Here is a 25,067-nt window from a genome sequence, read left to right as displayed (position 1 = left end):
ACTCTGGCACAGGATGTAAATTAAATTCAGGTAGATGGGTAGTGACTCAAGATTACCCTTTTCGAATTCCATCACAGATTTCCAAGTGCCAACTCATACAATGTAATCACACTTGATTTGATTCTGGGTATGTTCAACTGCTTTGTGCAATAGCCCTTGGGTTTATTTTTATAAAATGATATTTCTATTGCAGCTCTTTACAGTACAGAGACTGTAATAAACTCTTTGTTACAAAACAATATTAGTCTGCAAAGAAGTTCCTCAAATCTGACATGGATAAAACCTTCCTTTTACTTCTACTGAGATGTTTCAATCGGTCCAGGGTACCATGATGAACAGCAGGCCTTTCCAGCGAGCCACTCCAGAATGAGCTGAAGTTTTGCACAGAGATAGCAGTGGAAACAACCACAGTATTAATCAAAAAATGTTCATAATCTTGAGAACTTTTATCCAAGTAAACTACCACAAGCTGGATTCCATGAGTGTTCCAGCTGTCGTACATCACATTGCAAAGTAACAGAGCTGAGATAGTGCAGAGGTAGGATCTGTTGCTCTGTAGATGGGCTGTAAGGCTTCTGCAAAAGTTTAACATTAAGTAAAATGTTGAAAACTCATGAAAAAGTACTGCTGCATCAACCAGTGTTTCCAAAAGCATCCAAATGGCAGAAAATAGGGAAGATGAGTTTTCTTGGAAATACATTTTACAAAAAAACTAATACTTGAGATCAGAAAAACTAATTCAGAACAAATGGAAACAAGAATGTACTGTTCAGAAAAGAAATGCAGGATGATTGTGGTTTTAAAAGCAGAACTTCAAGAGTGAATAAACCTGGATTTGTTTATCCTCTCACAGGAAATGATTGCAAAGCGAAATGTATTTTATTGTCACATGGTGTAGCTGGTACTTAAAGGTTCACTACAAAAACATACAATACTTGAAACTTCAGTGCCTGTGCATTCTATCTGAGAAGACAGATATTGTTGGCAGCTGCTGGACTTTGGTTTTAAAATTATTTGGTTTTAAATTTTTTCAGAGGAGTTTGACTCCTCTGAAAAAATACCCTTCAATTTATGGCAATTACCATAATATAGACACATCTGCTATCTCACACCAAAACCATATCTGAGTAATACAGACTGAGGTGCCTCTGACAGGAGATCAATTGTACAAATATTAACTAAACAACAAAGGTTCCTCAATTAAAATAACTGAATATAGAGGGTTTTATGACTTCTGTATAGGATGTACAATCCAGTATTTTGCTTAGTTCTTATCAGGATCAGATATAAGATGAGGAAAAAAAACCTGCTAGGGAGTGATGCCTGAATAGGCACCTTGGCTGAAGTTGAAAATGCTGTTAGAAGTGTGCAGACTATATGTGGAATTTCAATTAACATGTAACCCATTGGTTCAGTCAGAAGTTAAAACTAATCAAGCTACAATGACTGTAACACACGTGTCACAGTTGAATCACAAATTCCTGCAATGTGTTAAGGCTGCAGAGAAAGGTGTGTGCCTGTCTGAGGGAAACGAGATGGCTGAAAGTGATGGGATCACTCTTGATTTTATGTGAACATCACCTCTGAGAGAAACATCTGCTGAACTACTGAGAGTGGCATAAAATCATTGTATCAAGTTTTATCAAGTGACAGAAACTCTCCTGGCAGTTCCAGCAGTACACATGGATGCTGAAAGAATATCAGAGCTCTCATTCACTGCATCACTGCAGAGCTCCAGTATGATAAAAAGTGTTAGGAATTGGGAAGTAGTTCAGTCAGACAAGATGGCCATCATAACATTGTGCATGGCAACAGAAAAGCTTCAGGAACGTTCAAACAAAGTAAGATACATAAAGTTTAAGGAGTTGAAATCTGAAAACCAAAAGCAATCAAAAAATAATGTAATTTGAGTATTTTCTAACCACTAATGTTGACATTTCTGTGTGGAGTGGGGAGTCATGGAGGAGATTCTGAACCGAGCAATGAAATAAAAATAAATAAATAAATGGTCCAAAATGGTCCAAAATACACATAAAATCAATTTCAAGCAGACATATATTCCAGAAGAATAAGACATCATCTTCTAAAAGTCAAGAAGAGGTGAAGGAAATAAGAACTGAGTCAACCACTTTGCCCATCAAGGTTTCAGACTAGCAACGCAATCAGAATGCTCTGGGAAAGGAAAGCCCAAGGGCATGAAATAACTGGCTGATTATTATTCTGGGTTTATATACTTTATGAAACTCTATTTTTTTTTACTATTAGTTGTTCCTGGAAGAAATCTGGAGGTCACTACACCTTCAAAGCCCACTGCTGTATTGTGCAGAGGCTCACAGTTCACCTTGGCAGTCAGCACAGCCAAGGCAGGGACCAGCCCAGGCTGAGTGACTGCAGAGCTGCTCTTTAGTGCAGCACAGCCCCCACCAGGGCAGGTCTCTGCTCAGCAGTGATAGCAGATGTGAAGAACATTTTCATTTGGTTTGTAGCATTACTACTAGCTTTGTCTTTATATTTCTTATGTTAAAACACAAATTTGGGTAGTAACTAGGAAACTTCTTAATTTTTCTTTTTATTTCTTCTCTAATTCCACAGTCCCACAATCGCCTCTCCCACTTAGGTCAGCTTGACATTGCAACTATAGATTTCTTCAAAAATCTTTCAAAGATTCCACAACCTTGTCAGACATGCAAATTAATTCCTCCTTTCTTGTCCCACCCCCAAAAAAAGTTCAAAGTGGCTTAACCAAAAAGAAGAAAATATTTATTACCATTTTGTTGTCACATCTGTGTCTCCCAACAGCACCTCTCCCTGCTCTTAGTAAGATGACCTATATATATATGTCCCATAGGCCACTGGAGCAACAAAATGACTGAGAAGTTTGCAAAGCAAACAAACTGATTTGGCATCTTACTGTGTAGGTCCTGGTTTCCTCTCTCTTGTCCATTTTGTGAAATTCCACTTCACAAAATCCCCAAGGAGGAAATTTAAAAAACACTGTGTGTTTTGCACAGGGAAACGGACTGTTCCTTTTACTTCATATCCAATTACTTTGGATATTAAGCAGCTGGATTCATCTATTTACTAATGACAGGATGATGTCTCATAATTCTATAAAATGGGAAAGATAGAGAATAAAAGATACTGTTAAAAAGGTTTTTATTTATATTTAATTCTAGAATCTTACTAATGCTTTTGAAGAAAAAAACCTATTTAACTCAAAGTAAATTATTAAAAAATGTGATTAAACAGAAATAAAGATACACTGAGAGTAATTTTTTCCACAAAGTCAAACCTAATCAATATGAAATTTGGTTGGTGCTGTGGGGAAAAAATAAACAAACCCTATGGAAGCGAAATAAGTGCATAGAAGGACCACAGATGAGATAGCATTAAGCTCTATTCACTGGAATAAACTGAGAGAAACACAAACAGTGCTCTTACAGTCACAGACAAAAAACATTTTCCAGAAAGCCCTATTAGATCCTGACCTTCCATTAGAAGAAACCAGCACATGTTTCTGTGCTGAAGGGACAATATCAAAATCATATGAAGCAAAACATAATGTTCAAGCTGTTTTTTAAATAAGATGTTGGTATCGAGTAATCATAGAATCATAAAATGGCCTGGGTTGGAAGGGCCCTTAAGGATCATCTTGTTCCAACCCTCCTGCCATGGGCAGGGACACCTTCCACTAGACCAGGTTGCTCAAGGCCTTGTCCAACCTGTTCTTGGACATTTCCAGGGAAAAGGCACCCACATCTTCTCTGGGCAACCTGTTCCTGTGCTTCACTGCCCTCATAGTAAAAGATTTCTTCCTAATATCCAATCTAAACCTGCCCTCTTTATTCCCCCTGTCCTGTCACTACATGTTCTTGTAAAAAGCCCCTCTCCATCCTTTTTGAAGGCTCTGTTCAGGAAGGCTGCAATTAGGTCATTATGAAGCCTTCTCTTCTCTGGCTGAACAAACTCAATTCCCTCAGCCTCTCTTCATATTCCACCCACATTCAATAGCCTGTCTGGGCTGCAGGCAGAAAGTACCTGGTGGTGCTCATGGGCAGCCAACCTGACCTACCAGCTCCTGTGGGGCTTCAAGCAGACCACTCTATGGAAGGAACCCCAAAACCTTAGTTGCATACCTGCACTGGTCTGCAAAAAAAGGGTGATTTTGTGGACTATATTGATTTCTAGTCTGTTATGAAATTTACCTTAATTTCTCTTTAAATTAAAAAAGAAGACCTCTAAAAGAAATGCTTTGTAAATATCATTTGTTTTGAGTTCTCGTTACAATGAAAAAGACAAGTTCTTTTTTGTGTAAAACCAAAAGAAAAAGATTTCTGTGCTGATTTTTTAATTTGACACGCCAAGCTGAGCTTTTGAGTATAGAGCTTACTCAGAGAGAATGCAGCAGCAAAATGAACCAAACAGAGCAAAGAGCCATGAATTCAAACCACTGAAGCCCACAATAAACTGATAGGCTGTTCTATGAATTTACAAATAATGCATATTTAGTTAAAGCATGCAATTAACTGGTTAGGGTTCCATCTCCTCATGAAACATGTACATCTCATTTTTACATGTTAAGTACTTGGGTTTTTTGACAATGTATTAAAATTACTGGTAGTTTGAATAATTTTTCTGTCAAATTCTATCGTTCTTTTACACAAGAGTACTTGCAGAATTTATAGTAGGCCAGACTGTTTTGTTGTCTCTGGCTAGAGTCCATACATTCTGATCAACTCTAATGATCCTTCCTATGTAATTCCCAACAGCAGACTTCATGAATCTAAATATGTATTTTTATGGAAAAACAGGTGTTTTAATGTATAAATGACAAATTGCTATGATTTTAACTGACAGGCAGAAAAAATGATTCCAGGAATTTTTTTCATTTTAATTCACCTTTCTTTTTTCCGCACACAGTCTTGTGAAACCTAATAATATGATAGAATTAGGCCACATTGTTTGAAATGATGTTACAGCAAGATATTAGCATGAAATGATGCTTTTCATAAGAGAGAAAGGCTGATTAATATCTCAAATGTACTTTCATGGAGACACCAGTTTCTTTTTTATTTTTAAGAAGCTATGTAATGTCTTTATAGCCATCATTTTTATTCTTTCAGTAATCCATCATGTTCTGGGCAGGGAGTCTTTCCATCCTGTTTAAGAGAATAAATAAAATAGATGCCTGAAGAGACATAAATAATAGAGTAAGACCAGCCTTAAGGTATCTGCAAAAGTCTGACTGTGGTTTTAGTTACTGTGCAAAGATGAAGACAAAAGAAAGGTTGGAGTTTACCTGCCTGCTGAGGATAGGCCATGCATATCAACAAATGTGCCACTTCAGACCCTTACCACATCAAGATGCTTAGATGTTCGAAAGGCAGACAGCCAATATGTACTTCCTTTTAACCAATTGTGTGTGGTTAAGAAGCTTGGATATACACACAGATGCTATGGAGGGGCAAGAGCCATGAGAGAAGAGTTCACGACTCTTGAGAGTCAGTTCAGCACATTCAAGGACAGCCAAAGGTCACAGTCACTGGAACATGCTGCTGCATTGTTGGATCCCACTTTGCATTTTATGAATATCTGTGGCTGAAATCACACTTCACACTTCATAAGGTCTGTAAAATGAAAACTAAATGGCACATCTCTGCAGTCAGGCAGGGCTGAGACAAGCAGGGCCCTGGACTTGCAGCCAGAGTCCAGAGAAGCTATTTGCAGTCAGCAGGCACACAGCAGGCACACAGCTGCCCTTGGAGTCAGGATGGAGGGTCAGAGCAGCAGTGCCCTGGGACAGGACATTGTGACAAATAAGAGAGAGATTGGCTGGAAAGGGAAATTTTAAAGCAGCAGCTCTTCAGTTTTGTCTACAAGAAAAAATTAGTTGAAAGGACATGATGTACTCAGAGCTATAATGCAGGGGAAATGGAAACTCTGGAGGGAGGAAAGATTTTTGTCTTCTTTTTAATTGTGTCCAGGATCAGCCAAACAAAAGGCCTCATGCAGAAAAAGGCAACAGAAAGTAATTTAATAATAATCGCTCTGTTTTTCCATTACAAACTAAGTCAGGGTGCCATGCACTTTGAAATACATCAGCTTTTATTTACACTGAGCAATCCAGGCCAATTACCATTCTATGTCACATCTATTTTTGATTGTCGTTCTTCCACTGTGGAACATAGCAGAATATTTCTTCAGCGCCTTGTATTTTAGTAATTCCTTCTCTCAACTCAGAAGCATTAGCAGGTTAGGGAGAGGCAGTGGCTGGAGCTATTAATGTTATGGTAAATATTTACTCCTACAGGTTTAATCCATTGTGTCGGATTTACAGTTTTGCCTTGGATGTGATGTGTCATCTCCGCACCTTGATCTTTTCTGGGTTTAGTTTTCATAGTTTCCATCATAGACATGCTTCTGATGCGACTGGGCTGAAAAAGGGAGAGACAAATTTGACCATTTTGGACAAGAATGCCTGCACAGAAAAAATACATTAGATATCCATCAGTGAGATGCTGCAAGAAAAATTTTGGTTCCTAATATTTTTGCCTAGTTGGCTCTAATATGCAGAAGTTCTACCTAGCAGTAAATCTCAACAGACCAAACAAACCAGGAGCATCCTGATCACATCTCTTCACTGCTCCTGTGCAGTGTTAAGTAGGTATTTTGGAAATCTGGCTATAAAGCCACTTTATCAGGCCCCCAAGGACACTACTGCCTTTTGGAAATAGGCAAGAAAGTAGTCTGGGTTGATTATTATCCACCCTTTTACCAGCAGAAATAAAAAAGAGCACAGGACATGATAATAGCCTTGGTCTATTGATAAATTAGAGACAACAATTATTCCCAAACAGATTCTTGAATCTACAGCCACAAAAGTGTTTACTGTAAGACAAGGGTTATTAACCATTAATCATAAAGGTTGGACTCAATGATCTTGCAGTCTTTTCCAGTCTTAATGACTCCAGGATTCTATGATAAAGACTTTACAAGTCAGACTCAATCTCATGCCTACTTCTTGCCTAGATGAGAGAGGTGCTCTGGACCTCTGCCAAGATGTTTCATTCTCCCATACCAATTTTGCATCTCAAGTCATGGGTGAGCGATGGCCCTTTCAGTAACAGAATAAACAAAATACTACTGGGAGACACAATGTCATACCTTTTTTTGGCTTTCCTTTGTTTTTTATTCTTGAACTCTTACATATTCTTACCCACAATCATGCAACTGGACAGGTTTTATAGAAAAAAATTCTGAAAGAAACAGTAAGTGCTATATTAGAATAAAGACCATTTACACAGCAGCAGCTTCTCCAGTAATGAAGACCACCTACTCACACCAAACTTGTTGCTCTGATACAAGGAAGGAGCATTCCAGTAGACAAACAAAAGTCAGGAGCACTACTGAGAGAAAAAGTACCCAGCAAGTGGGACAGGAATGGCACTTGAAGTCCTGTGACAAGAAAAGCTGTCTCACCCCAACTACCCCACTTCCCAGAAAGTATCTGTCTGAGAGAGATGATGCAGAAGAGGCAGTGATTGCTTTAGTGGATGCATGAGTGGAGCTGTCAAAGGTTTTAACATAATACTCACTTCTCACACAAGCTGAAGAGAGACATGCACAGTAGTGCCAGAAGTGCCTTCAATGAGCTTAAAATGAGAAATTGCAGCACCACAGAAAAGCAGGAAGCACAAGAATACACAAAGCATCAACACAGAAACTGAAGCCAAAGCTCCAATTAACCCCTCTTCTGCCCCCAGTCTCAAAGAAATATGCTATTTTTTAAGTCCAGAGGCTATATGAATAGTTCAATGTAATGATTTCAAGTAAAAGACATCTAAAAAACTCCACCAGAAATCCAAACAGAAAGGTATTTGTTAAGGGTACTCATGATTCCCATCTGTCTCCACAAAGCATGCTCAACCTTTTTATACAGAGCCTCTCCATAGTAATTTGCTGATCCTCTTGCTTCTCTCTTATGGTCTGTATTATTAGCATCTCAGACATAGCAATGTTCATAAAAACCCCTGTCTTTTCATAGCATCTGGAAGTTTTTCTTGCCATCTGATCAGTGGGAAATGAAGCTTGATTAATTACTGGTCTCTTTTTGTGAGTGTAGAGGCAAACAGGAAAATTAAATTATCTTCAGTTTTCCATGTAAATATATAAGTACTTAGCTTAAATATTTGTCTTAAACTTTCACTGAAAGATGTTCTGGTGTCTAGACAAAATTTCTCTGAAACTGCTGTCTCATATAGTGAATATATCCTTGTTTCAGGCTGTTGGAACCAAGACTTGCTGCCTCCAAAATCCTGATCGCAGCTGGAGGACAGACTTGTGAGGAGGGTCATATGTGTCACAGGGGATCTCAGAGCAAATACCTCTGTGTCCATGGGACTTTTCCATGGGACCAACCAGCTACTGTATTTTTTCCAAATGGAGCTTTGCCAAGGTATGCTTTTTCAATCCCATATGAAGCAGTTTTAAACCCACCTCTGTGCTTGTGTGTTGTGGCTGATATTTTCAAACAACACTGTCCTGTTCACTGAATGCAGAGATGCTCTACTATTTAACTATTATGTTTTACTGCTCCTCTTTTTATTCTTTTTCCCTCTTGTCTAAAGCACGAGTATGAACTATCTGCCTAGAAAATAGTGCTATTACTTTTTTACTGGTTAGTGGATAATCCCGCCTCCCTTTTTTGGTGCTCAGCCAAATTCTATATAAAGCCAGGTCAATGGTGAGAAATGGTACAAATGTTCTGGTTTGCCATTTAGCACACACTTTTGGGGTGGACATTACCACATTCAGCAGAACAGGGATACAGTTTTTGGTGACGCAGACAATTGTTTGCCAAGTGTCAGTGACTTTCAGAAAGACAACATGGAATTATAGATTTATTTGTGTTGGAAGATCATCAAGTCATTTTTTTGTGTTTGTATGATCATCAAGTCCTTCTGTTAGCCTAACACTGCCACATACACCACTAAAGCATGCCCCTAAGGGCCACACCTGCCCATCTGTCTTGGTTACCCATGACACCACCTTTGAAATATGTCCAGAGGTGGTGACTCCACCATTTCCCTGGGAAGCCTGTTTCAATAATTGACAACCCTTTCCATGAAGGAATTATTCCTACTATTCAATCTAAACCTTCCCTGGTGCAAAAAGAGGAAATTTCCTCTTCTGCTAAAGCTTGCTACTTGGGAGAAAAGGCTGATCTCTACCTTGCTGTCCCCTCCTATTAAGTAGTTGCAGAGAGCATTAAGGTCTACCCCTCAGTCTCCTTTTCTCCAGACTGGTCAACCCCAGCTGCATCAGCTGCTCTTCATCAGACTTGTGCTCCAGACCCTTCACCAGCTCTGTTGCCCCTCTCTGGACTCACTCCAGCACCTCAATGTCCTTCTTGTTGTGAAAGGCCCCAAACTGAACACAGAATTTGAAGAGCAGCCTCACCAGTACTGAATACAGAGGGAGATGACTGTCCTGGTGGCCACACAATAAGAAAAGACTTACTTTCTCGTTCAAATGAAAAAACAACCAAAAGCCCAAAAGAGTAATTTCACTCTCATTTGTCACTCCTGGGAAGTTTTACTGTGTACAGGGTTTGCATTCTGATTCTTCTGCTCTTTCACTTAATATGAAATAATCTCAATTACATTTTTCTCATTTGAAAGCTGAGGAAGCTCAGGCTGTGCTCAGCAGAAACTTACATTTCTTGGCTTTCAGACTTCAGCAGATCCTTTGATTATGGATGGAGTAGAGGGCTATATCCTGCTTTCCTTATGGTACTTGGCCTCTAATGTAAAATACCAGTCGCAAAGGTCACATTCTTTGACTCCATACACAGCTCACTGGAAAACACAGGACATATAAAAAAGCATCCCAAATGTCCTTCATGTTTAGCAGAGAAGAATGTAGACTTCCATACAGACAAATAATTCAGTATATCTGAATTCTTGCTTCTTCACCAAACCCTCTGACAATGTATAATTTCTGTTTTATCATATAGCCAGAGGCTGAGGCTCTGGCTGACTTTTTATTTTAGAACACAGCTGAATTTCAGAGGATTAGTTTTGAATTCAGACCAACAGTGGGCATTGCAGCACATGCCGGTGACATCTGTCAGGAACTTTCAGGGAAATTGACTATAGAGGGAGCCTGAGACAAGGTACTGAAGTCAGACTGTCATTTCTAGATAACATCTGCAATGATTTCTCTGAAAATGGGATCAATTACCCTCCAGAGACACTTTTTCCTATCTGTTTGAAGAGGGAATAGCAGATGAGTAATATAGTCTACAGAACTAACCTTTAAAAGGCTTGGGGCAAGACAACTGAATCTCCATAGATAATCACCAGCTTTTCACACTGTACAGCTGCCCTCTGGTCTACTTTTTCATGTAAAAAGATTGTCACAAATAGTTGAGCAGACACCTAAAGAATCAGTACACCAATCTGCTTCTTTTAAGGCAAAGTATTGTTAGAAACTTTTAAGCGAGATAATTATTAAGACAATGAAAGCTTATTAAAAGATTTGCCTTGATCTCAGTTTTATACCTGGAAATTTGAGGCAGCTGTACCCCTGCAGCCCATGGAGGTCTATGGTGGATCAGATATTCACGGCATCCACTGGACAACCCCACCATGGAGCAGGGGAATGGTGTGAGGAGTCCTCTTTCTAAGGAGGAAGGAGCAGTAGAGACAATGTGTGAGGAACTGACCACAAAAATCTCATTCCCTCATCCCCTGCACCACTGTGGAGCAGGATGTAGAGAAATTGTGAGTAAAGTTAAGCCTGGGAAGGAAGCAGAGGTGTGGAGAAAATATTTTTAAGATTTGGTATTTGATTGGCAACAAATTAAACTCATATCTCTGAGTCGAGACTGTTTAGCACATGGTGGTAATTGGTGGGTGATCTCTCCCTGTGCTTAGCTTAGGAGACTTCCTTTATATTTTCTCTGCCTTGTCCAGCTGAGGAGGGGAGTGATAGAGTGGCTCTGGTGGGCACCTCCAGTCAGGGTTACACCACCAGTAACTTACACGTCCAGTCAGGGTTAAACCACCACAATATTAATTAATTTCCCATAGTCTTTTTATCTTTAAGATGTTTCTCCAATATATTCAGGAGATGATTCAGAGTTTTCTCTTCAAACATCTCTTCCTCTCGCAGACTCTCCAACCAGACATCTGCTTATCACATCACCCCAGCCTTCAATTGTCAGTCATTTTGTTATATGCTGTTCTTTTTTCAGAAATAAATGAAACAATAAGTCTCCTTAAAGAGGAAAGAAGAACTTTTTCATATGCAGGAAGGCTTCAGAGAGCATGCATGAAACTTAGAGCAGCTGTCCAGACAGTCTGCAGATTTGAGAACCAGCAGCGAGACTAATTCAAAAGAAAAAAAACTTACAAAGAATTTTGGAAGTCATAGACAAGGAAACTTCGATCAGAGAAGAGGATCAAGATAATAAGTAGGATGAACTCTGGGTAGAAGGATCTGATGAGATTTCCAGGCAAAAAGCAAAAAGAGAGAAAAAAACCACTAAAAGTGCTTCAATGAAATTCTGAATTTGGATTAGGAGGACTAAATTTTCTTCAATCTAAAATCATCCAAAAGCATTTCAAATGTTATTGCTCCATCTTGATTTTTCCCTTGTGTAAGTAATATAAATAGTATCCAGTTTTTCTATTTCTAAATTTTGTTCAAATATAAAGCAAATAGCAAATATCTGCAGTATGTTAGTGAACCTGTAGCAAGCCAAAAAAAATTAATTAGCACCCAAACAAACAAGTCTTAAAAATTCCCATTGCATGTAGACAGACTTTGGTATCTAGTCCTGAGCCATAGTAACACACCTGAGCTTTCCTGCCTGATTGACACTAAAAGGTTATTGTTGCCATTAGAGTGAAAGAGTATTTGGGGCTGTATTTGACATACTTCAAACTATATCCACTTTCAGGGTACAATTTAAAGATTTTGAATCCTCATTATCACTTTGGTTTAAAGATCTCAGATCATTCAGTTTGCAATAAGCAAAAATTCACTTATAAGGGACAATTGTCTAGGACATCAGTTGCTTCTTGTTCCCTAGTATTGCTGCCAAAGGGTTGTTCTGGTTCACACTTACCTGCGGCTCAGGGGTACTGCAGATCTTTCTTTAGAAAAACAGAGGCCTGGGAGTCCATTTTGCTACACCTAAGCCAGGCCATTACGTCTCTGCATAGGCAGATGTTTCCACCTCTGCCATGGCCTACCCCAAGAAGCTACACTTGGAATCATCATTAATTAGCTAGCAAAGCCAGGAGAGTTCATTCGTGGCAATATAAGAAAAAGTGCAGAAGGCTTTTCTCTTGCAGTATATTTCACTGACACCTTACAGTTATTAATTCTTGGACATACTCCAAAATTACTTGCTTCCAATTAATTAATGGTTATTGTACCTATTCATTAAAAGCAAAATGAAAAGTGCCTTAAACGACTGTTACCTTTCCACTGTGAGGCTTTTGCCCAGTTTAAAAACCTTCTAAATATTTCTTTTACTTGCATGTTGTCAGAAAAATAAATAAAGCTTTTATAGATGTGATGAATTGCATTTTTTTCCTTAAGTACAGATTTTCTGTTATCTAAGAAATGTAACAAGTGAAAAAAGTAAGTCTTTTTATTTTTATTCAGTAGAGTGATGCTGATATAAATTAAACCTAATAAAGTCAGCATATTCATATAGAGCAGAAATTTAACCCATTCAACAAGAAATATAGGCTTTTTAAAAAATAGTTCTAAATTATATAGCAAAGTCATATAACAGAGGACTCCCTTAATAGAAAATGCATTCAAAATATAGCAATTCACCTGTTTGAAATAGGAATATTATTGAAATTATGTGAAAAGACATTCCAGCTGACCAAAGAGAAGCTGCATTTGTGATAAGTCATATTTGTTCATGCAGCCTAAAGATTCAGCTTTGAATTTTGATTGTTTAATTTTTTGTTTTCTAATGTCACAGGAATCTGCTTTGAAAAATATGCCTTTTTTTTCATTTTTTCTTGCAAACACTGAAAATCCATTCACTAGAAACTTCAGATAAGTGTCAGATGAGGCAGTGAAAGCAGAACAACATTAGTGTACTTACAGAATCTGAAAGAGAAAAAAATTCCTTTTTCAACTAAACCAAGAATCCATTAAAAAGGTAGTCATGAGAGCAAAATTTTTTCCCCACATTTGGGTTTATGTGGTTGAAAACAGACTGTGGTGGGCAGCATTGCTTGAAGAGCTAGCCAGAGCTTTGAAGTGATGCTACCTGCACCTTTCTTTATGTGAAACTTCTGGAAAAACTGTCAGTCTCTAAAAGATCTTGTTCTTTGTCACACTGTCAGAGTGTGCTTTGTCACAACAACGACATTTTGGCACAGCTCTGCTGCACAAGGTGCATTAAAAAAAGTGAAAAAATTGACAACAAAGCACCTCCTACTTTTTCCCATACTTCTTCTCATCAACACTTTTCTTTACCTTCCTGAACTGCAACACATTTTGCACTACTCCCTCTGCACCTTTAAGAAAAGTGAGTGAAACCCCTTCTCCCCAGCCAAAACCCCACCCCCCTCCCCATCACACTGGAAGAGTAATATGTGTTCCCTAGCTTTGGTGTTGTCCTTCTGCCCACCCAACCATGCCTTCCAGCTCCTCCCAGGGTAGGAAACCTCCAGTGGGATGAACAGAAACATGGAGGGAAAAAAATAGAGGAAGTATTGTTGAGGAAAGGATAGTACACGGTCAATATACCGTCCAACTTATTGCGGAAGAATCAGTCATGTGAAGAAAAGGAGGTGAAGGTTAATGCAGAGGTTTCCAAGCCGTATTTAGAATCTGATTTTTATGATCATGTAGAAACTTGTGGAAATAGCACCTGTACCTTTGGGGTCTTTCAAGTGGTCACTCTGACATTATCAGAAATAGAAAAAATGATGAGATGTCATCAGAGTATATTGCAACTGGAATGAAAACCTTGGTGCAAAGGTTATTTTCATTTTATAATGGACTTTCTATAGTCCCAGGAACTGTGAACAACAGTGACATTTAAATGTCAGAGGTGAAATCTATACTTCACCAAAGTCAGTTCAGGTTTCCTAACCAAAACAGAGAGACCAGAACTGGACTGAAGACTTTCACAAGGAGGTTTATAATCTCTAAATACATATTGTTATTCCTCCTTCCACTGCTCCTCCCCTAGTATTGTATTTGCATCAGTTTCCATAATGCATTGGGTTGAAAAGATGAAGCATTATGATCCTTATAGTTGAAAAAAACAAACCTTCTTGGGGTTTTGCTGCCAATCACCTCCAACCCAAAAGCTGCAGAGATTTCTGAAAGACAGAGCAGAATGGTGAGAGGGAGATATCTTTTAGAGAAATAATTTTATTATAATTAATATAATTAATTATAATATTAATATATTACATCTTTCTATATTTCTATAATACAGTATATTAATATAATAGTATATTTTATTATTTTATTTATAATTGTTTAATTTCCTGGGAAATTGTTGCCATAGGATATGACATATCAAAGAAACCCAGCTTCCACTCTTTCAGTACTAGTAATAACTACTTTATATTTATGTATACACTCTTTCACCAAATTAAGTAGATAATACTTACTCTAGAAAAAGTCTTTGAGATGGCATTTGTCCATCATACTTTTGTAAAGCACTGTAAAACACAGTGGGTTCCAATATGGTTGCAGGAATTAGGAGCTAATGTAGCAAATATTTCCTTTTTGAATGAAATTAAATTAAATAAAACTCTCAATGGACATGCAGAGCAGTTAATCTATTTTATATTTTGTTTTACAAACAAGAAAATAGCACACAAAGAGTGTTAAATCACTTGAAAGAGGTAACCATAATTTTGTGGGATCATTTAACCAATCTCATGTACCACTAGGAAAGTTTTGCAGAACACTCACTCCCTTAGGGTTGAGCAGGGATGAAAAGTTTGCATTAAACAAAAACAAAGCTCTGATACGCTTGAAAATTGTTGAAGACTTCAATATCTCAAAACAGATGAGCACAGATTTAGAATGACAATGTTTTTGGGACAATCTGAGATTCATGCAATATACTTAAAATAATCTACTACAGACTTCTTCTAGTCAACAAGACAATTCTATTCAGCTGTTGCAGCAAGAGTTCTAAATTGCACTGATATTATGGCAAAAAATCTAAGAAATAAAGGAACTGCTTGAGAGCTGAAATGCATTTCTTACTTTTGCGCTTCTGGCTTGTCTAAGATTCTTGTAGTTGGCACCTGGGAATATGTTGGGAATGTAACCGAGATGCATGTAAGTCTCTACTCTGAAATGCTGCAGATATGGTAGCAAAGAAAACATGGATGCTAATGACAGCCAAGTGAATTAACCAGTAAAAGCAGTACAAAGGAAACCCTAAAAATTAAGTTATATTTCCTGAATCAAGTTGCATTGTAATATTTATTTTAAAATTAATTTTGAGAGCAGATTTCAGCAAAGTACATTTGTTAGTGTAATTAGAAGCCAGGTTCTCATTAGAAGCAACCATTAAACTCTCTATATATAGAAAAGCAGATGCTTTTCTGCTTATTTCTAATGTTCTCCTCTCTGTGCCTATCAAAGTTAGCACTGTTAAATATCAGTACTTTTGTAACAGGAAACTCTAAGTAAATTTCTCTAAATTGAATCTCAGTTTCTAGCATGAGAGATTACAGTCATGTTCCGCATACTGTCTTAATTGCTCAACTTATTTAGCCCTTTCGGAAGTTGAAATCCTTACTAATTTCAGGCCATTTAATCTTAAAATTCACCTTGGAAATGAATTTTCCCTGTGTTTCCTTTACAGAGCAACAATAATACAGAGCTGAGAAGCTCATCTTCTGCTATTTGGCCTGGTAACGTTAAAGCATTATGTGACCTCTGGAGTACAGTAATAGCCCAGAAGCACGACTGAAAAGTCCTTCAGGAGCTGATAGACCTCCCCAGTTTCACAGACAAATGCTCTGTGTATTATACTTCATAGGTCACAAAGCTGTGAAAATCATTCATCACCTGGATCCTGAAACTGCAATTCCTTTCAGTTATTTAGAGATCCCAGCTAAGATTGCTAAAAGGAGCACATTTTTGAGAGGGACTGCACAGTCTCTTTCAGGATTGCTATAAAGCCAGACTATTCCTCAAGTTATGCAAAGGCTGTGGAAAAAAAAAAAAAAAAAAAAAAAAAAAAACAAAAAACCAAACAAACGAACAAACAAAAAAACCCCACCACAAACCACCAACAACTTCACACATTTTCTTTCTCAAACTGATTATAAAAATCAGGTTTTTTGTTTAAAAATGTTGCTGGTTCTCATTATTTCATTTGAATTGCAGAGATGTAATTGAAAAAGGAATTGACCGTTGCCCTGAACTGCAAACTCATTAAACTAATACTGAGTCTGTAGCATACAAAACAGTCTCCAGCTGCCTCAATCACCAAGGATTATGCTTTAGAAATTGTCTCTTTTGAGTCAGGATATGCAGCAAGAGAACAAAGTCTTTGCAGTGTTACTACTGAAGATGTGGCCACCTTTCCTCTTCTGGAAGATGTAGAACTTGGAGAGGGCAACACAAGTCAAAGGATGAAAGAATCTGGAGGTGTCACCCAAGAAACAAAGCATGTCAGCCAAAAGATATGCTTCTTTGTAATGAATTCTTTTTGAAACACAGCTGTTTAATACAACCAGAGTGAAGTTCTTCACCTAGCACAGAATATAGGAATGTTTTCTTTCCTCTGGCATACTGCCTCTCGGGAATTAAAATATTTAAACTGCATGCCAAAAAATTACCATCTCAATGCACACATGTGACAGATAGGATTGATTTTGTTGGGTTTTTTGTTTTGTCTGGTTTGTTTTTTCTCTTAGTAGGTGTTATGGTTGGAGAGTTAGATAAAGGCATTTTTAAGTTAAGAAGCTTTATAGGTCTGAGGTCAAAGAGCAGCTTCTGCTCCTGTTTGTCAGACACTGAACTTGCTTCCCTGGACACTCTTCAGTAACCAGAGCTTTTTACATTTAGCTGTCCTGAGGGTGCATCTTATGCTGCAGTTAACATCTAGCATTAAAATATTTGGAATTTCTAAATTACTTCTGACCCCTGAACTGCTGTTACTCACATTAGTGTTCCAGAACACCCATTTTGAAAAAAAGTGAGAGTCAAAAATAAATATATTAATTATAAGGTAAGATTAATCAGGTACAAACATTTTCTACTCAATATTTCAAGAATCTCAAGGTAGAGTTATCTGGTCTACAAAATTGTTTCCCTCTGAGATCTGTTTTTGCCCTCCTAATTAGAAGTCTCCAGGATATTTAAAGCCTTTTAAGAATCTGAGCTAATAAAAGGGAAAAGATTATTTAAAAAACCCCAAAAACCAAAACCAAACAACCTCAAAACAAAAATAAAAACAACAAAAAAAGGGGGAAAACCACAGAATCTTCATTCTGCAGTCCCAGTATCCAATAAGAAAAAAAAAAAGTGCTTGTATTTTGAAAGATATGCCACGTTTTACCTTCTTGTATCACCTTCATGTATTCCTTCACGAAACTAAATCAAAAAATAGCCTCTACACCAAATAGTATTATAGGCTGAATTTGGAGGTGACCTCCAGGTCACAACTTACAGTACAGGTAGCAGTTTACTTTGAGCCTAAGTAGCTGTCAGATTTATAAAAGCAATATTATTCTGATGGGTTGGGTTTAGTTAATTTTTCACCCAAATCACATTCAATCTTTTTGAGGATGGTTCTTTGTTAAAACAGAGGCTAGAGCAACTGTATTACAAGAAGATGTATGATGCCTTTAAACAAGAAAATGAATGAAAGAACATATGAAAATGTCTTCTTGTCCCTGTTATCATCATTAGGAAATTATTGTTTACAGCTGAGATTTCCTGGTCGTCAGTGAAGGCACTGCAACAGAAAAGAGGGATCCAAACAGACATCAGAACTTCTGGATGCATGTTGAATTCCTCCATTAATCAGCAGACGTTGTGAATCAGGAAGTTTCACTGATATTATTTAGGGGAATGAAGATAAGAATATGTGATTACTACAATATTGAGGTTAAGAAACTAAATCTCAGAAGGCAAGAAATATAGCCCAAGAGGAACTCAGGGCTCCTCTGACTCAAATAAGGACTTAATGATTTTGTAGAAAATTACATTTTTTCACAAGAAAATTTTTTTGTTATTCTTTAAAGCAACACAGGAAGGGAAGAAAAGTTGTGAATGTATTTCACGTCTTCTTTCCAATATCCTGCAGAAAAACTAAGGCCTTATGAAGACACATTTTCACAGAGTCTCATAAGGCACAATCTGTGTGGGGATGGAAGTCTGTACCTTAGGACACAAATTCAAAACTCTGCTTTTCTTTGTTTACCCAGATACAAAAGGAATTTCTCATCTCCCTGAGCACCTCTCTTGGAATTTCCTGAGCTTAGAACATCCTTCTAAATGACAGTTAAAAATTATATTTTGCAGAATAAATTAAAGTTTCTCATTAAGCACCTACGCCTTTTTCTTTTGGGGAATAGCAATCACAAGATTGAAGCAAAAAAATGGATGAAGATGGCAGGTGAACCTTCTACATTTGAGATCAGGCTCCATGATTGATGAAACATCAAAAACAACTGTAATTAATTTTGGGAAAGGTGTATATGCTGGCAATGTTAAAATACAGAAATTTGAAGTCATAGCTCTTCCCAAAGTACCTCTGTGGTTGCAAACTAAAATGCCCAGTGGTAATACAGATAAAATAGCGTAACTTACTACTACAATATCTCTATAAAGTAAAAAAGTACTACTACTTCCACAGTTATTAACTATTTATTTGAAGTGAAAGCTCATTTGGCGTAGGAGTCAGCTTGAGACAGGACGTGTCTATGTTATTCCGGTTAGAAAGGAGATAGAGTCATAAAATCATGGTTTGGGTTGGAAGGGACCTTTAAAACTGTCTAGTTCCAATCTTTCTGCCATGGGGTGGGACACCTTCCACTAGACCAGGTTTCTCAGAGCTCTCTCCAATCTGGCCTTGAACACCAGGAATGGAGCATCCACAGCTTCATGGGGCAATCTCTTCCAGTGTCTTGCCACTCTCTTAATAAAACATTTCATTGTAATATCTAGCCTAAACCTACTCTTTTTCAGTTTAAAGTCATCACCCCTTGTCCTGTCACTACATGCCCTTGTAAAAAGTCCCTCTCCACCTTTTTTGTAGACTCCCTTCAGGTGCCAAAAGGGCAGGATTAGGTAATCCCAAAGCCTTCTCTTTCCAGGCTGAACAAACCCAATTCTCTCAACCTTTCCTCACAGCAGAGGAGCTCCACCGTTCTAATTATCTTGATGGTCTCCTCCAGACTTGCTCCAACACGTCCATGTCCTTCCTGTGCTGGGGATCTCAGAGCTGGATGCAGATAGGAGTCTCACCAGAGCAGAGCAGAGCAGAGCAGAGCAGAGCAGAGCAGAGCAGAGGGGTAGAATCCCCTGCTGGTCATGCTGCTTTTGATGCAGCCCAGGATTCCATTAGTTTTTTCATCAGAAAACCTCATTTGGCTGATTGAAAGTAAAACAGTATCCTACACTCTGTCTCAAAAAGCCTCTTTCTATCTAAATTTCTCTTAACAGGACAGCACCTTATTCACTTCATTGATTTTACTCCCACAGACAAATCAAAAAATTACAATTATTTGAAGGGAGAAATGAACTCTTCATCCCATTAGTGTCTATGATAGTATTTTTCAATATCTACACACAGCCAAATTATATGGTGTAAAAGATCATGAACATTTTGGTTCTATGCAGATCATTACAACATTTCTTTCAGAGCTAAAAGAGTTGAGATCAAAAGAATATGAAAATTGTGCCCTGTTTATAATTCTGTGTTTGATAACTAAGGCACTGCATGTGGCAGAAGTGGCTGAGGTTTCATAAAGTGACCACAATGTTTTAATACTCAAAGGATATTTGAGCATTCAGGATATTCAGATACACAAAGGATCTTAACTTTGTGGCATCCAAAATCAGAGATTTTTAGTTCTCTATGACTGGCATTCAGAAGTAGGTAAAGTTTTCTTAAAACTAGGTAATATCTGGCTAAAAAGTATGTATTTTATGACATGCACAGGGTGTACGAAGTTTCATACTCTTTTCATTTTAGCTCAGGTCTTATTCTTGACAAAGCTCCTACTGCGACAGCAGTTCTGAAATTAGTATAAAGATATGTGTGAGACACGGACCCTTCAAAGGCCTGTAAGAGCATGAAACCTAAAGAAAAAAAAATGTAAAGAGCATCTTTAGAAAATAACCTGAACTAAAATCAAACTAGTTTGCTCAGATTTTACCTCTGAGTTTTTACCAATGCCCCATTCTCCTTAGCCAGACAAGTGCTATCCGTTGCTTTCAGGGAAGAAAATAGCTGGGGTTGCCTACTTCCTCTAAGGCAGTGAGAGACGGGATTTCCTGAAGGAATGCTTCACAGATATGAATTCTCCGTGCTAGGGCCAGAACAGAATCTACAGTCCAAATCCATAGTTTAATCTTCCTTGAAATTCCCAAATGTTGGGTATTACATTCCTTATATGCCAGCAGATTTTTAAGTCTGAATGAAGTTTGAAAAAAAATGAAAATGGGTCATCACCTTTCTCAGCTGACCCCTCAGAAGATGCACTATCTCAGTCCTTTGCCTTGAGCAGCTATTTGGTGATGAATAGTCCCAAACTGATTGGTACTGGTTCACACTGGTAGACTGTACACAAATAAGAATTTCTACCAGCAATACCTTTAATATTGCATAGAACAACATCCTATTCTACCTGGGGACAATTCTTACAGAGAAGCACAGTCCTTGTCTTAGAGAGGTAATTAGGCTTGTTTGTATATATTGAACACTGCATTTCCTTGGGTGAAGCTGATGATAATAATAACAACAGAAAAGCAATTACACTCACCTCATCTCCCCAGCAAAAATTTTAGGATAATAAGTAAAGATTTACTTTAATCCAAGCTACATTATTTGCATTTGTCTTCATGCACATCCAGGATGTTTTTTTCCAGTCTTACTGTGGTTGCTTGTGTATTCAGATAATTTGAAGCATCAGTGGTAATGTATGGTTTACACTGTAAGATGACTTTCAATGCCTTAGTGTAAAAACCCTTGACTCAATCAGAACTTGGCAGGTGAGCGCACAGGCAGTTAAATCTCTGGAGAGATAGCTGCATAGTTCCTGTTTTTTCAGAAAGCTTTCATACTCACTTGGAAAAGACTAAATTGGGAGAGTATGAAAAGTGATTACCTCAAAAGTAGCAATTTAATTTTTTGGTTTGTGTTTGTTTGTTTGTTTGCTTGTTTTTAATTCAGTCATTTTTTGTTTCCCCCTTCCAGCAGAAAACAAAGTTCGACTTTTTTGTTTGTTTTTCATAAATCTGCTTTCAAGCTGTAGTGAATACAGCTTTAGAAACCTTGCTGGGTGTTTTTTATGATGTATTTGAGGGTTGTATCTTGACCTCTGCATGACCTGAGTTTGCATGAGAAGAATTCTCAGAATTTCACAGAGATGTTATAGAAAATATTATGTTCATAATATGTTTTAATTCCTCTGCACTTCAAAATGGTTGCTGAAGATTATTGCAGGAATGAAGTGTTTTGTTTATGCTCTGCTGGTAGTGGCTCCAAATGTATTTGAACTTCTGTTTCTTTACTTACCCGCTGCCTTTTACAAAGAATCAAGCTCTAATAAGCTCTTGCATGTTTGTTTCAAAAAATTAAAGCACAGCAAATTGCACACCTACATGATTTCTGGTTTTCTTTTGGTCACCAGGAAGATTATGTGAATGACTTTTCATCAGTGAGTGGCACAACAGAAGCAAGATTTACAATGGAGCCCCTACTTACAGGGGGGCTGCAGCCTCATCTCCCAGTCCTGCAGGGCTGTGTCCAGAGGGATGTGCCAGGGACAGAATTCAGTGGTACAAGTCTGGCTGCCATTTCCACATAAAGGGCTATCTGAGCATCAGTTAGGAAAAGCGGGTAGTTTTGGGGATTGAGATAATAGAAGTAAGATAGGGTTCAACAGTACAACGTCCAAAGACATTATTGAGAAGCTAAAAACAGATTTTGAAACTCTACAATGAGAGTTCTTCAGAAGGAAAGAGCCCAAGAAGGGAGCATTTTGTGCTAATTAGTTCATCTCAGGGGAAAAAAAATCAAAACACAAGAGAGACACCATGGATATGAAAGATATATGATTTAGGTGAGGAGTTTTCTCTGAAACTTAACTAAGATGTACAGAGCAATGAGACTCCACCTGTTATGCTGCTGATAGTGTTGTCTCCTGCCATGTTGTGCCCAGCACAGGTGGCAGCACTGGGGGGTTGCTCAGAGCCTGACACAGCAATTCCAGCAGCTCCAGCTGCCACAGCACAGGGCACAGCTGAGCCCCTCCGCCACGCTGGGACACGTGTTTCCCGTGGCCTATGGGAGGGCCCCAGGATGGAGCAGGGAAAAGTGTGAGGAGGAGGAAGTGGCAGAGAGGAGCTGGTGTGGGCTGGCCACAGCCCCCCATCCCCCTGCACTGCTCAGGGGGAGGAGGTGGAGGACTTGAGAGTCAAGGAGTGAGGTAGTAGCTGAGAAGAAGCATTGAGGAAGAACGGTGTTATTTTAGTGCTTAAATTTTTCCCACTAGCTGAATCACTAAGCAAATATATTAATTTTTCATAAATTAAGTTCATTATTCCCAAATCAAGTCTCTTTTGTCTGTGATAGTGATAGATAAGTGTTAATCCTGTTTTAATGTGAGATTTCTCATTCTTGTTTTTCCTGTTTTCTCCCCTCATCCCTCTCATGAGTGAGTGAGGCATGAGTGAGCAACTGGGTGAGGTTTTGCTGTTGAGCAAAGTCAGCCCCACGATACAGACAGGACATGACTTGGAGAACTCAGATTGATGGCAGTGTAGAAATGCACAAATCAAGAAATAGCCCAAGCATGAAGGCTAACAACTGAAACAAATTAACAATATTTGCAAGGGAGCAAAACCAGTAAAAGCACAACAGATGAATACTTTTACATTAAAAACTTGAAGGGGGTGATCTGAAAATGTCTTTGTAAATGCACAAAGTGAGCAAAAATATGGAAAACATCCAGGAAAACAGAACCATTGGGGGAAAAAAAGGAAAAAACCCAAGAAGGGTCAATTCATAATCTGGTTTGTCTGACAATGAGCATCTGTAGCAGTAGTCAAGGGTTCCTATGACATGTGAAGTCGTTTTTTAGTGAGAATAGTATTTTATTCAAAGGGAAAACTTTATGATAATTGACATATGATGAAAAGGATCAGAATATTAATTTAAAATCTAGGGTAATTTCTGGATGAACAATGAAGATTTCATGCCCAAGGGTATATTTTCTGAGAGTTCCTTCCAGTGGGATTGAGACTGCAATTCTTATGCAAGCCTATAAACAGTGTATTATAAATAACATCAAATTTCTTCACCAGAATTAGGTTTGAGAATGAAGGAGGCCCCAATAAACACACTGAATAACAGGATCAGTTTAACAGGAACTGAGTAATTTTAGGATACATTAATAACATGTACACCACGCATCTCTTAAAGGCATAACTGAAGGCATTGCTGCAATTTAATAATGTGAATCTACTAGAGCATTTATCCTTGCTTCCAGATAACAGAATGCTTCAGGTGTAAAAGAGATTTTGCGTCATCATTCAAAATCTGCTGTACTCAGACCAGCTACAGCTTCTGAGTGCTTTTTGGAGTCTTTTGCTTTGTTCTAAAACTGCTTCAAAGCTAAAGAAATGTCCCTTTAGAAGAAGAAAGACATTTTCTTCAAAAGTTTTGTGTATAACGTTTAAGTCACTTATTGGAAAAATGTGAAGAACACACACAATTTCTAGCTCAGGAAAAGATTTCATTCTTGGAGGATGAGTAAATCCATTAGACTCTCTCTTTTTCAGCAGAAGTGAAAATGTAAATCCTTACACCTGTAAAGTGGAGAAAAAACCATTTCTTTGCTGCAGAGGAATATGCGATTGCTCCTGTCTTGTGTTTGCATCAAGTGCTTCTGTAGAAGCTGCCAGAAGCTTCCTCCAATGCCAGCCAGCTCCAGGAGACACCTGCTTCTGGCCAGGGCTGAGCTAGTTAGAAACTATGGCAGCTCCTCTGTGATAACATATTTAAGAAGATTAACATATTTAAGCAGCTCTAATTGCAGGCAGAGAAGACAGGAGTGAGAATATGTGTGATGAACAGCTCTGCAGACACCAAGGTCAGTGGAGAAGGAGGGGCAGGAAGTGCTCCAGGCACTGGATCTGGGATTCCTCTGAAGCCTGTGGAGGTCCATGGGAGTGCAGAGATCCACCTGCTGACCACGGAGAAGACCCACACCAGAGCAGGTAATGCCCAAAAGAGGGCTCTGAACCTGTTGGAAACCCATGCTGGAGCAGGTTCTTGCTGGGACCTGTGGACTCATGGTGAGCGGAGCCCACACTGGAGTAGGTTTCCTGGTAGGACTTGTGACCCCACACTGGAGCAGGCTGTCCCTGAAGGACTGCTCACTGTGGAACAGTGACCCACAATGGAGCAGCTTGTGAAGAGCTGCTGCCCGTGGGATGGACTCACATCAGAGAAGTTCATGGAGAACTGTCTCCTGTGGGGAGGGACCCCACGGTGCAGCAGGGGAAGGGCTCCTCTCCTTGAGCAGTGGAAGGAACAATGTATGATGAACTGACCATAGCTCCATTCCCTGTCTCCCTGTGCCACTGGGGGGAGGAAGTAGAGCTAGGAGGATGTGAGGAAGGAAGGGGTGTAGGGAAGGTGTTTTTAAGGTCTTACTTTACTTCTCATTCTCCTGCTCTGATTTTGTTAGTGATAAATTCAATTAATATCTCTAATTAGAGTCTGTTTTGCTCATGAATAAATCACTCATGAGTAATCTCTCCAGGTCCTTATCTCAACTCATGAACCCTTCATTATATTTTCTCTCCCC

The sequence above is a fragment of the Chamaea fasciata genome, unplaced genomic scaffold (assembly GCF_029207755.1).
Source record: "Chamaea fasciata isolate MVZ Bird 193981 ecotype frontalis unplaced genomic scaffold, bChaFas1.0.hap1 SCAF_1, whole genome shotgun sequence".
NCBI classification, from domain to species: Eukaryota; Metazoa; Chordata; class Aves; order Passeriformes; family Sylviidae; genus Chamaea; species Chamaea fasciata.
The sequence above is the reverse complement of the archived record's forward strand: the minus strand, read 5'-3'. Positions refer to the sequence as shown.